General features: G+C 37.3%; 1 protein-coding gene across 1 annotated transcript in view; it reads right to left on the bottom strand.

Moving 5' to 3' along the window:
- LOC132405448 (netrin receptor UNC5A-like) overlaps nucleotides 1-15,216 on the bottom strand; it is a 580,373-nt gene that overhangs the window by 244,995 nt on the left and 320,162 nt on the right. The gene's annotated exons all lie outside the window — the stretch shown is intronic.

The raw sequence follows: 15,216 nt of genomic DNA, 5'->3' as shown, positions 1-15,216 counted from the left end.
ATGGATATTCACTTTTCAGGGCCCGAAAGGCTTACTGCTTAACTCAGCTTTTGTGCACAGCAGTATGAACTTTCCAAAGAGTCAGACAGAGTTGTTGGTGATAAAGTTAAATCTTTTACAAGTATTCATGGTTCAGCCTTTTTGCTGTAAACATAAACCAGTCTCCAGTTCTTAATATAAATTGCAAACAGTAATCAGGTTGAAGTTGGATGCACAGTTTTGCAAACAATGTTACAGAATAGAGGCTGCAGCACACAGCAGAACTGCTTTGCGAAGTGCATGCATTAGCCAAACATAAGACAATAGGGTTGTTTCACTAAGCACATCAAACATGTTTGAAAATTGGGATGCCTGCATTCTCAGAGTGTCAGCCCAAAACAGCATTAATTATGGATGTTTGGGATCTCTGTAGACAGAAGCTTTTAGACCATCTTTATGAGTTATTTTGCCCCAACAAAGGTATCTGGAAAATATCATATTAGATGAAGTCACCAAAAGAAATAGCATATAAATGTCCGAAAGACCATACTGGGGTGGGGGGAATTGTTAGGAATGACAAGGAGAATGAAGAAAGATGTGGTTATATAAAGAAGAACTCAAATTCATTCCTCAACCCTTCAGTTTCTGGGACAGACTACTCATTGGTCTACAACTTGTTGGCCTGTCCTAGTTCTAAGAATTGTACCTGTGTTTAGAACTCCTTTGTAATTTGTACATCTTTTATAATTCAAAAATCTTTTATAAATTAGAAATCCTCCGCAAATGTTAACCTGAGTTAAGAACTATCTGTGTAAATTTTAATGTGCATCATTAAATAAAACTTTGTTAGTGAGTATTGGCAGCTAGATCTCACAACAGAGACTAAACAGGGAAGTAAGCTAGTCTTTGAAGAGTAGATTTTTACAGTATAACCTTCCTATAGTGTGGGTACCTACAGATACCTATATTGGATAGGGCATAAAATCTTCTTCTGTGTTTAGGGTTTTGCAGACAGGGAATGTAATACCATCAAACTTCCTCCATCAAAAAGTGTATTCCTTTTAATACTGTGCAGGAGTTTCTAGTAAGTTTTATGTATTTTTCTGTTTTACACATGTTTTTTTCAATAATGATTTTAACCATGCCAATGTGTTTAAACGGACTCTGGAAATGCATGTGTATTATACACATTGGCATGCATGATGCCTTTTTACTGCAGGATAAATTTCTTTTCAGTGAGCCAAAACAAGTGTAAATAATCTTGGAAAAATATTTGATTGAGATGTAATATTGTTTGTTGCAAATTACATGTTTTATGGGGTCATTGTAATAAACTATGAAACTATGAAATGCAACCATTGTATTATATTAAGTATTCTCTCTATCGACCACAGCTTGGTATTCAATACTATCATCCCCTCAAAAGTAATCAATAAGCTTCAAGACCTTGGCCTCAATACCTCCTTGTGCAACTTGATTTTATTACATGCTAACCCAGTCAGTCTGGATTGGCAACAACATCTTCTACACAATTTCCATTAAGGCTGTGTTCTTAGCACCCTGCTCTATTCGCTTTACACTTATGACTGTATGGCTAGGCACAGCTCCAATGCCACATTCAAGCTTGCTGACAGCACCACTATTGTACGCTGAATCAAAGATGATAACAAATTGGCATATAAGAGGGAGATCAAAAATCTGGTCAACTGGTGCCCCAACAACCTCTTACTCAAAATCAGCAAGACCAAGACACTGATTATTGACTTCAGGAGGAGGAAACCACAGGTCCATGAGCCAGTCCTCATCAGAGGATAAGAGATGGAGAGAATCAACAACTTTACATTGCTCACGGTTATCGTGGCAGAGGTTCTGTCCTGCGCCCAGCACTTATGTACAATTATGAAGAAAGCACAGCATTGTCTCTACTTCCTTAGGAGTTTGTGAAGATTCAGCATTACTTCTAAAATTTTGACAAACTTCAGTGATGTGTGGTGGAGAGTATATTGACTGACTGCTTCACAGCTTGGCATGGAAACACTAATGCCCTTGAATGGAAAATCCTACAAAAAAATAGAGGGTATGGACTATCAGGGATAAAGCCCTCCCCACCACTGAGCACATCCACACAGAGCATTGTTGCAAGAGTGCAGCTCCCATCATCAGGGACCCCCACCACCCAGGTCATGTTCTCTTTTCACTACTGCCATCAGGGAGAAGGTGCAGGAGCTTCAGGACTCACCGTACTAGGTTCTGGAGCAGTTATTGCCCCTCAACCATCAGGCTCTTGAACCAAAAGAGAGAACTTCACTTAACCCATCTCTGAAATGTTCAAACAACCAAGTACTCAATTTCAAAGACTCTTCAACTCATGTTCTTGGTATTTATTGCTGATTAATGTATTAGTATTCTTTCTTTCTATTTTTTAAGTACACACTGGTTGAATGCCCAATTGGTGTGGTCTTTCATTGATTTGTATTAGGGTTATTATTCTGTTCAGGATTAATTGAGTATGCCTGCAAGTAAATTACTCACGGGGTTGTATGTAGTGACATTTATGTACTTTGATGATAAATTTACTTCGAACACTATATAGATTACTTTTTACAGAGAATCTGTAACTATTTTTAATTAGTAGTATCTGAAGCCTCCTTCTGAAGAACATTAAAACAACAAAGGCATTATTTTTATATTCATGCCATATAAAGAGAGCCCAATTTCAAGGTGAAAACTGTTGAACTTAATTCTTATTATTACTAAACTAAAATAAACATGTATTGACACTAAATTCAGTAGCCTCACAGGAGGAAAATCTATATTCCAAAAGTATAGTTATTAGTTTAGAATGTCAAATTAAAATGGTCCTGAAAATTCCATACAAATATACCAGAATATGCAACCTAAAGATCTGATTACATTTCTTGAAAGAATCTGAAAAATTCTTTGCCTGCTAATAATAGACCATTTCAGATCCAGAAAATTCAGATCTATTTCATAAGTACCAGGTCATGCTGGATCCCGACTTAGTGCACAGAGGACTCGCATTCTCCCCCATTCAACCATCACCTTCCCCCATGTATGATGGACTCGGTTAGATATATACCCTCCATAAGGTGGATCAGGGATCCTAACAATAGGGATCAGTCTCTGCATGGAATGGTCTGACAGTAATTTCATAGAATGCCAATTGCCAAAGATTGCAAAAGCTTTATATAACCACATAACAATTACAGTACAGAAACAGGCCATCTCGGCCCTTCTAGTCCATGCTGAAAGCTTACTCTCACCTAGTCCCACTGGCCCGCACTCAACCCATAACCCTCCATTCCTTTCCTGTCCATATACCTATCCAATTTTACTTTAAATGACAATACCGAACCTGCCTCTACCACTTCTACTGGAAGCTCGTTCCACACAGCTACCACTCTCTGAGTAAAGAAATTCCCCCTCGTGTTACCCTTAAACTTTTGCCCCCTAACTCTCAACTCATGCCCTCTTGTTTGAATCTCCCCTACTCTCAATGGAAAAAGCCTATCCACATCAACTCTATCTATCCCCCTCATAATGTTAAATACCTCTATCAAATCCCCCCTCAACCTTCTATGCTCCAAAGAATAATGACCTAACTTCTTCAATCTTTTCCTGTAACTTAGGTGCTGAAACCCAGGTAACATTCTAGTAAATCTTCTCTATACTCTCTCTATTTTGTTGCCATCTTTTCTATAATTTGGTGACCAGAACTGTAAACAATATAATTTTTTATATTATATTAGTATAATATTAGTATACTAATATTTTAAGAGCATCTGATAGAGACCATTAAAAACTACTGGAAACATTTTTAAATCAGTAAAATACAATTGAGAAGAAATTTAATTGAAACACTTTAAAGCAGCAATAACTAATCACAAAATGAAAATAAAGGAAAATATGTATTTTTCTCCATAAGGTTGTTATGGTTTCTCCTGTTCGAATGAATGAGTTGCAGTTCATATGCCAGACATTGCTGGCATATAAATAAAGACATCACCCTCTCCTAGGGGATTCAACACTCTTGGGATGGACTCAATGGTCAGTTTTGAAAGCAGGTGAACAGCCAACCTTAACATCCCACATCTGGCTGTTGTCTGAGATGAAAACTGATTGGAGTTTGAGAATAAATCCTGATATTCCTAATATCCTTGAATGGCTTCCTGCAAGTATCCAACTGTTGTCTGTGACTCACATCTATAAGCAACTACTCATGATTAATTATACAAACCATTCTTAAAGCTGTAATATCTGTCTTAAATAGTAACTACAGTGGATTCCAGTTAATTGAGACATATCAGTACTTAAACATTTTGGCCCAGATTTGTGGCTGCCCCAATTAGCTGACGCTTCATGGCAGTAGTTAAAAAGGCATGAAAAGATAAACTGTCACTTAACTGAGTGAGAAATTAAGTATTTAAATAAAATACAGAACAAATTACGACACTACCATTCTGCTGCAGTACTATAAACTGTGTATTAGATCCTAATAGTTATCGATGGAGGAATTCGACAAGTGTACACTGGAATGTTCTTTTGATTGACTATAAATGAACAAAATCAGCAAAGCCACCATAGTCACCTAATGGACTGCCTTCATACAATGTTTTCGATGAATGCATTTCTCCAAATCTTCATCTTCATTGTAACATTGTAACAAATCAAAATGATAACTTCAAATTCTTTTAGTTCCTAACCTGTTGAAGAGTGGATTCTGGTTAACTGGGGCACTACTGGACTGGTACATTAAATGACTGACCCAATTAGCCAAATTTTCATGGAAATAGTTAAAAATGTATAAAAAAGACAAACTGATAACAAATGACAAATTTTGTGTTAAAATAAAATACAGAATAAATTTAAAATTCAAGAGGTCAAAGCAAAAATTATTATCAGAGTACATACGTATCCCCACAAGTAGGATAGATAAGGGGGATGCAGTGGTTGTTGTATATTTGGGTTTTCAGAGGGCCCTTGACAAGGGACCACACATAAGACTGCTTACCAAGATAAGAGCCCATGGTATTACAGGAAAGTAACTAACATGATCAGAGCATTGGCTGATAGGAGACAACAAGTGGGAATAAAGGGATCCTCTTCTGACTGACTGCCTGGAACAAAAGGTGTTCTGCAGGGGTCAGTGTTGGGACCCTTTTTTATGGTGTATATCGATGATTTAGATGATGGAAGAAATAGATTTTTTGGCAAGTTTGCAGATGATACAAAGTCTGGCGGAGGAGCAGGTAGTGTTGAGGAAACAGGTGGGCAGCAGAAGGACAGATTAGGATAATAGGCAAGAAAGTGGCAAATAAAATACAATGTTGGAAAATGGATGGTCAGGCGGTTTGGTAGTAAAAATAAATGTGCAGACTATCTTCTAAATGGAGAGAAAATCCAAAAATCTGAGATGTAAAGGGACCTGGAGTCCTTGTGCAGAACACCATAAAGGCTAACTTGCAGGAAGGCAAATGCAATATTAGTATTCATCTCAAGAGGTCTAGGATATAAGAGCAGAGATGTGACGCTGAGGCTTTATAAGGTATTGCTGAAGCCTCACTTTGACTATTGTGAACAGTTTTGGGTTCCTTATCTTAGAAAAGATGTGCTGGCATTGGAGAGAGTTCGGGGAGGTTCACAAAGATGATTCCAGGAATGAAAGGGTTATCATACAAGGAAAATTTGTTGGCTCTGGGCCTCTACTCACTGAAATTTAGAAGGATGCGTAGAGATCTCATTGAAACATTTCGAATGTTGAAAGGCCTAGATGTGGAAAGGAAGCTTCCCATGGTGGGGGAGTCCAGGACAACAGGACTCAGCATTAGGATAGAGGGGCATTCATTTAAAACAGAGATGCAGAGAAATTTCTTTAGCAAAAGGGTGATGAATTTGTGGGATTTATTACTACAGGCAGCTATGGAGATCAGGTCATTGGGTATATTTACAGCAGAGACTGATAGGTTCTTGATTGGCCATGGCATCAAAGGTTATGGGGAGAAGTCTAGTGAATGAGTTTGATGAGGGAAAAAGATCAGCAAAGATTGAATGGTGGAGCAGACTCAATGGACCAAATGGTTTAATTCTGCTCCTATGTCTTATGGTCTAAAATAAAAGAGTCCTTAAATGAGTTTAGTTATCCCTTTTTGTTCAAGACCCTGATGGTTGATGGGTAGTAACTACTCTTCAACTTGGCGGTCTGAGTTCTGAGCCTTCTGCACCGTCTAGCCCATGGCAGCAGCGAGAAAAGGGCATGACATGGGTGCTGAGGATCTTTGATTATGGATGCTATGTTTCTACGGCAATATTTCACGTAGATGAGCTTAGAGGTTGGGAGGGTTTTACTTGTGATGTACTAGGACAAATCCACTATGTTTTGTAGGATTTTCCACTCAAAGGCAATGGTGTCCCCATACCAGGCTGTAATGCAGCCAGTCAGCACATTTTCCTCCACACATCTACAGAGATTTGCCAAGGATTTTGATGACACGACAAATTTCCGCAGACTCCTGAGGAAGTATAAGTGCTGTTGTGTTTTGTTCGCAATTATATTTATATGATGGGTCCAGGTCAGGTCCTGTGAGGTAGTGATACCCGGGAATTTAAGGTTACAGATTTCTCCACCTCTGATCCGTCAATAATTACTGGCTCACAGACCTCTGGTTTTCCTCTCCTGAAGCCTACAGTCAGTTCCTTGGTCTTATTGACATTGAGTGAGAGGCTGTTGTTATTACACGGCCAGATTTTCAATCTCCCTCCTGATGCATCACCACCTTTGATACGGCCCACTACAATGGTGTCATCAGCAAACTTGGAGCTGTACTTGACTTCCGAGTCATAGGTGTAAAGTGAGCAGAGCAGGGGCCTAAGTGCATGTCCTTACGGTGCTCCTGTGTTGATGGAAAAGGTCAGGGTGTTGGAGCCGGTGGAGAAGGATGGGCCAGTGTTCAGTTACACTAGTTAGAAACTGTTTGGTAACAGTTGACTGTTACAATTAAGCAGTACGGTGTTGCAAATTAACAATTAACAATTTCTCAATTAGTCTTTGTTATTTAGGAGTTGTGCCAAATAAACATTAACTAGAACCTACTGTAATATGTTTTTTATTCCAAATACATTTTCTATTATAGGTTTATAATTGAAAAATATGTTTCTGCTCAGTGTTATAACAGTATATTTAACAAATAAACTTTGCTCATGAATTATATTAGAAGTCAACAAACTCAGAACTATGCACTGAATTTGTTTAGGTTATGCACTGATTAAGATGGGCAGTACTATGTCCAGTAGGGTACCATTGCTTTGGTAGATTTTGTATTGCTCAGTCAGACTGTTGCAACATGCTTTTCTGCCTGCCTTCTGATTGCTAACATCAGAATGTGGCACATTGATTGCATCAATTCATCAATGTAAAATTCAAGTCCAGAAAAAGAACTCAGTGAACCCTTTCCAATATGTTTCATGTATGCATTTAACTGTTAATGAAAAATAAATGTTCTGAGACTGATGGCAGATATATATCACATTTCGTCACTTCAAGAAGACTGTTTGATTATATTTGACAAGAACCAGGATGGGAAATAAATTAGATGTGTTTCACAAAACAAGGTATGCTCTCTCTGCTTCAGAATAGAATGTTTTTAAGAACATTACAGCAAATAATAATGTTGCTAATTTAAACTTAATATAAGTGGTTGTTGCTTATTGAAGCTAGTCACGGCGATAAAAACAAAATGCACATAAAACAATCATAGTGGATTACAATGGCCTCCTAAAATGAGCTGCTTATAAAAACACTATTACACCTGGGCTGAAGATTTTCTCAAGGTTATTTAATTGGTATGGGCTTGTTGAAAGAAGTGCATGCTACAAAAAACGAAATCATGTATACATTTCTGCAGCTTATTAGCATGGCTGCTTTCAATGGATAAAACTGGTGAATGCTGAAAAGATATTCCTGTGCAGTCTTGACAAAGGTATTTTTCTCTGTATTTCAACACCATTTCAAGTGGGAAAAGCATAGTAATTACAAATTTCATTGCACTCTCTAATAATGTCACTAAATACCTTGGGTATCATTTTGTCACACTTCTATGGAGTTATGAACGGGCAAGGTTCATCTGGATAGCACAAAAAAATGAGAAGCCCCAAGCTGGAGAAGATAAACTTCTAACATACAATATCATTCATACATTGATACACACAAAAGTCTTCTTACCTTTTCTCCTCACTGCTTATCATCTCCCCTCCTCCATCTCATTTTCCTATGATCCACTCTCCTCTCCTATCAACTGGCTTCATCTCCAGCCCTTTGCCTTTTCTATCCATCACCTCCCAGCAACTTAATTCATCCCTTCTTCCCCGTGCCCCTGTTTCACCTATCACCTTCTAGCTTGTCCTCGTTCCCCTCCCCCCACCTACTTCACTTTCCATTCCAGTCCTGATGAAAGGGTTTGGCCTAAAATGCCAATTGTTTAATCATTTCCAATAGATTTTGCCTGACATTCTGAGTTCCCCCAGAATTGTGTATATGCTGTTCATACACTGATGCCTTTCTGTAACAACAATACAGCAAAGTTGCATAACCATCATCCAGTTCTCATCATTTATAAAGCAGTAATTGCACTATACTGTTTACTTGTTAACTTGTGTCATAAATGCGCTTCATGCAAAATGTCCATCTTCTGGAATATATTTTATTATTAGTTAATTTATTTGTTGTAATATTACTGTATGTGTTGTGTCTGGAGGAACATTGTTTCATTTGGCAATATACATGTATACAGATGAATGACAACAAACTTGAACGAACACCTAGCATCAATCAACTAAAATCACTGTTCATATTGCAGAAAGTGTAGTGACATCATCACTGAGTGACCTTTCCACCAACAATGCTGCAGAACAATAAAGCCAACGGTTCTAAATCTCAGCAAATAAACATTGCATTTATGCCGTACCCAACTATGCTCTTGTCACTCTCTCAAATTTCATTCTTATGCTTCAAAATGTTTCTGATATAATGATTCTGCATCTTCCTCCAGTAAGGAAGGCTGTCATTTATTTTTTCTTGCTAACTTGTACTATAAATTTGACAGCATAGTGGGTCCTTTATTACCTTTCTACATGCAGGTCAGCCGTATCTCACACATGCCACCCACCCCTCACTAGATTTTGTCTCAAACGCTCATAGGACTAGAAAATCAGAAATAAAAATATGGATACGCTGATGCCTGCTCGTAATTCAATTACAATCAGGATTAGTTTTCAAACTGTCAAATTTATCAGCTGATGCTTCACTGCTGAGGTGGTGTCTGTAAGTCCCACCCGCTTTCAATCTTTCTCCAGACTCCATGACCTTGTATCTTTCTCCATATATCCTATCTTAGCCATTCATTTAGTCTACTAATACCTTTCTAATAGCCCATAGTAATGTCAGGTTTGGCTTCGTTTGCAAATTTGCACTTAATACACCTCACCCCTTCATTCAAATTACTGTTAGATTGTGAGTAGTCGGGCTCCCATAGCATGCCACTCGTCACCAATTTCTCAACCTAAGAAATAATCCAGTTATTCTTATCAGCTGTTTTTTCACCTTGAACTAATCCAAAATGTATGCCAAATTTTTACGCTCAATGTCTTTTGCTCTAAGATTGCACAATAATCTGTGTGCACCATATCAAATACCTACTAAATGTCCAAATGCATCATATCAACTGTTTTTCTGTCACTTATTCAGCTAGTGAAATCACAATGAACTCCAGAAGCTTTGCCAAACTCAATTTCCCTTTCAGAAATCCAGAAATGTTAATAATACTCCAAGTGCCCAATCACCCTTGCCAATAGATTCCAGCACTTTCCCTGTTATTGCTGTCAAGATGACTAGTCCGTTTTCCATCATCTCACTCTGTCATTTCTTAAATAGTGATGCTACATTCTAGAATCTATGAGAGTCTTGAAGATAACAACTGTTGTCATTGCCAGCTACATCAGATCATGGGTATTTATCCCCTTTAATTCCATTAATTTCTCCAATTCTAATGTGTCACTAATTTCTTTTCAGTTTCTCACTTACTCCACACCTATCATTTTTGCAGCTTCTTCGTGAAGACAGAAAATACTGTCTATTTTGTTTTAATTTCTCAGTCTTCTTTTTATTCCTCGATATAATTATGCCATTCATAATTTCTAGGGCAATGACAGTAAGTTTTGATAATTTTGACTCTCTGCATACAGTATCTGTGGAAGCTCTTACAGTTGTGTATTTAATATTTCAGTAATGTTTGATTAATATTTTAAATATATGTTTTAATTAAGCATTCTTCATTTAAAATCATTCATTATGGTTATATGTATGAAGTGCATGTATGGCATGTATCATTGTGCCACCTCACCTTATGCACTCATCTTGCTTAATGTAAAAATGAAACTAAGACCCATTCTCCTAGGCTCCTGCCTTTTTCTTGCAATTATTTGTATGGTTTGAAGTTACAAAACATAATAGTGGCAACAAGTAAGTTTTAAAATGAACTTGCGATGACTACCTACCTTTTGAAGCACTGCAAGACATTCAAGCAAAAAAAAGTATAGTGAGAAACAGTCAAGTAATTAAAAACAAAACGCAGCATGTGCTCCTTCAGAAAGTGACAGAAATTGTCGAGTTTAGAAAAAAGGCAGAAAGCAGACAAATTCACGGGTTCATAAACAACAATGATAATTATAAATTTAAAAAATAGAAATGGCTACATTGGAAAAATGGATATGTTTGATTGCTCAATGGATAACTGGCTCAGGTAGAGTGAACAAATTGAGCAATAATTTGAAGCATATGAAATAGCCAATGAGAAGTGAGTGCCAGTTTTGCCGAGTGCATTTAAAAGCATACAGTTCGCTTAGAAGTTTGACTGCTCCAACTAAACCAGCTAACATGAACTTTACTGATATTGTGAAATGTAAGAACATTTAGAACTGAAACCATCATTAATTGCAGAGTGCTTTAGTTTTCATAAGCAAAGCCTATCTCATTTGTAATAAGATAGCCAGTAAACTGGATTAATTACATTGACACTGAAGGAATTCTCTCCAAGGTTAAGTTGAGCCTATGAGCAACAGCAGTGGTCTCAGAAGCCAAGAAGAATAGGTCTGTCAGACACTACGGTAAATTTAAGGTCATCATCAACCCGGTAATGAAAGCAGATCAATACCCTCTACCCAGGGTAGAGGATATCTTTGCAAACCCTTCTGGGAGGAAACACTTCAGCAAAGTGGACATAGCTGAGGCTACCAACAGATGGAGATGGAACAAGAGTCCAAAGTATTTCTTGCCATGAACACTCACAAAGGGCTTTATTGCTAGAATAGGATTATATTTGTAGTAGTATCTGCGCCTGTACTCCAGCAGCAAGTTATGGACCAGGTATTGCAAGGCTGCCTGAATGACATTACCTGAATGACATTATTTTTACCAATAAGGATGACAAGGAACATCTTCAAAATTTCAAGACAGCATTAAAAGAAATAGAAGATTATGAGCTCAGAGTACGATGCAACAAGTGTGAATTCTTAAAACCAAGCATTTCCTTCTGTGGTCACACATTTGACTCTCAAGGATTACATAAATTTGCAGAGAAAGTGGATGCCCCAAGGCAAATGGATATTTGTGGTCCTTTTTAGGATTTGCTAATTACTGTAACAGGTTCCTGCCAAACCTGGCTACTGTGTTCCACTCCTTGAACTCATTACTGCAGAGCAGGAAGAAATGGCAATGGACCAAGCAGTGAGAGGTGGCTTTCTAAAAGGTAAAGGAAATAATGATGTTAGACACTGTACTCACACATTATGATCCATATCACCTAGGGAAGCTTGCCTTGCACTGTTTGGGATGCCAACGTGCCAAGAAGAAAGGATGCCTAAAGCCGTCAGAACCACTTCCTACAGTCTCAAGGTCAATTCTACAGCCAACTTGGAGGAGCGTCCAGAAACCAAGTTTCTTTCCAGTCACAAGACTCACCTGGCCAAGCACAGTGACCCTGCACCTCCAACCCCATCAGGAAAGATGTTATCCCACAAGAGTAAGAAAGTATGGGTAATCTAAAGTGATTAAATCTTTAGCCTTGAATGGGAGAATTTAAAATTTACTATGCTGTGGTTATCTATATAGTAGTTGCATTATATAGTATAGTGTGCAGGTAACTTGAGATATATTCTATACTTGTATTGAGTTGGAGTTTATATAGGAGTGTTCTGTATTTAATATTTCAGTAGTATTTGAGTAATCATGTAAGGATATAGCTTGATTAATTATTATTTGTTTGCTTAAACAATTAATTATGGTTATATTTACAAAGTGCTTGAATGGCATACACCGCTAAGATTCACTCTCCTCAACTCCCATCTTTTTCTTGTAATTAGTTTTTATGTTTTGGAGTTACAAAACATAACACTTATGTTCTGTTTTATGTTTCCTCACTAGCCTCCTTTTTATTTTCATCCTCAATGTGTTGGTCTACCTTTACCGAATTCTGAAATTTTCTCTATTTTGATTGGCTTTCAAATATGCCTTTTCCTTTGATGAAGCACTTTCTTTAAGTTCTTTTGTTGTTTATTCTTTGTCTTAAAAAGGGATAAATGGCTTATGCACAACGTATAAATTAATTTAAAAAGTGGGTCTTTGCTAGATTAATGTCATACATCTTAATGAAAACTGTTTATGTGGTCTCCAAACAATCATAACCAGCCCATATGTATTGCCTTTGTAGTTTGATTTATTCAGGTTTTCTATTTTAATTTCAGATTAAACTGAATCACTCTCAATCTTTATTAAAAAATCTATCATATTATGACATTCATCTTGAGTCACAGAACACTGCTGCAGAGAATCAAAACCTTTGCCCCATCTTTGTCCCATGCTGCTTAATTCCATCGACCAGTACCTGGACCATAGCCCTTCATACCCTGCCCATCCATGTAATTATTTAAATTTCTTTTCAATGTTACAATTGAAACCGCATCTACTACTTCCATTGGTAACTCGTTCCACACTTGCACCACCTTCTGAGTGAAAAAGTTCCCCCTCAGGTTCCCCTTAAATGTTTCACTTTTTACCCTCAATCCATAGCCTCTAATTCTAGTCTCCCCCAATCTCACTGGAAAAAAACCTTTAGGATTTACCCTATCCATACCCCTCAGAATTTTGTATACCACTATCAAATCTCACCTCATTCTCCTAAAATCCAGTGAATAAAGTTCTAACCTATTCAATATTTCACTATAACCCAGGTCTTCACAACCCAGCAACATCCTTGTAAATTTTCCCAGTATTCCTTCAATCTTACTGATATTTCTCCTATAGATAGGTGACCAGAACTGCACACAATATTCCAAATGAGACCTCACCAACTTCAACATCCTATCTCCTGATTCAGTACTTTGATTTATGATGACCAATTTCTGAATGCTCTCTTTACAAACCTTTTTGATCAATGACACCACTTACAAGGAATTATGGACCCTCTGTTCTACTGCACTCTTCAGTGCCCTACAATTCACTGTGTATGTCCTGCACTGGTTTGTCCTCCCAAAGTACATCACCTCATAACTGTCACCTTAACTAGATCCAGACTCTTACTTTAAATAAGTAACTCATCCTCTAATACTTCTGCTTTACACAATACTAGATCCAAAATAATTCCAAGTCTTTCACTAGTGTCTTAATGTACTTAATGGAAAATTCATCCTCTACACTTCTGCTGCTTTTTTGGATTGCTGCTATGATAGATTACAAACCTCTATATTTGCTGTATTATTGTAAATTGCTGCATGCACCTCTTAATTTCCTAGTCAATACCATGCTCCACATAAACCTTACTGCATGGGGACTAATATGCAATTGCCATCAATGAACTGTTCCCCTTGCTGCTTATTTTCTCCGTATAATCTGATCCTGCTACTCAATTTTCTGAGCTAAAATCTTTCCTCTCTGCTGTCTTTATCCCATTCTACTGGAAGTTATAGAACTAGGAATATTTAATTTATCATCCTTGTCACATTGTAATCATGTATCTAAATGGTTATTAACCTAATCTACAAGCCACACATGCAATTCTCCAAATTGATTTACCTCTGCCAATGTACACATGACTCAGGTAACAATTCAGAGATCCCCAGCATTGGAGCTCTACACTTAAAAAAAATCTAGGTCCCAGCTGCTCAAATTCCTTCAGCAAAACCCCTTTCTTTGTCCATTCTGCGTAATTAATCCCTACATAATTTACAGCAACTCCAACTTCCTCTCCAGATTGAGGAGGTATCTTCACTTCTGCCAATAGACAGGTAACACAGACTACAGAAATCAAGCTTACAACACCCAATGTAAACCTTTTACCAGTACATTCCTTGTGACTCTCCCAACTTCAAGGTTCTTCTTGCTGTGGACAGCTACATATGATTTCTGTAGCTTTCATCAGCACCTACATACAACTACAATTCAACTCTTCTAACAATAGAATATCTTAAAATAATTTAATTGAAATACTTATTTGTCAGTATCAGTTCCAAATTTGCATGTGTCATTTATCAACCAGCTCTAGACAAATACCCAGTTTCCTGGGAGCATTACAGCAATATGTTTGCTATTTTTATCAGTGCAATTTAAAATTGAAAGGTTAAACCAGTATAAATGTAAGCTTACATTAAATAAATTTTACTTGCTAAATTCATATTCCATGGGTGCTGTTTTTCACTCTGTTAAAAAGTGTACTTTAGAGCTATAACTACACAATCCAGATTGAAACTTAAATATATCAATTCAAAATATATTAAATTTTGAAGGGTAGATATTTGTCCTCAGTCACACATACTAACTGTGCAGTTCAACAGTGGCTTTGCATTATACTCTGCTTCCAGAATTTAGTCCTATTAATATCAACTGAACTGGATTTCAGAATTTCTGAACAGAGTGCAACTCTCAATTGTAACCTTGGACCAATGTCACTTCCAGTACACAAGTGTAAAGGAGAATGAAATTATTGTTACTCTGACTCCAATGCAGCACAAAAATAAACAAATAGGCTAAAGAACACAATAATAATTTAAAACTGCAACAAGTATAAGTATATAAGGTAGCTTATGTCCATAGATTGATTTTATGCCCATAAAGCTGATTGAAGGCACAGGAGTGCCTGTACATAATGTGGCTGACATGAAATGATAAAGTTG

The sequence above is a fragment of the Hypanus sabinus genome, chromosome 15 (assembly GCF_030144855.1).
Source record: "Hypanus sabinus isolate sHypSab1 chromosome 15, sHypSab1.hap1, whole genome shotgun sequence".
NCBI lineage: Eukaryota > Metazoa > Chordata > Chondrichthyes > Myliobatiformes > Dasyatidae > Hypanus > Hypanus sabinus.
The sequence above is the reverse complement of the archived record's forward strand: the minus strand, read 5'-3'. Positions and strand labels throughout refer to the sequence as shown.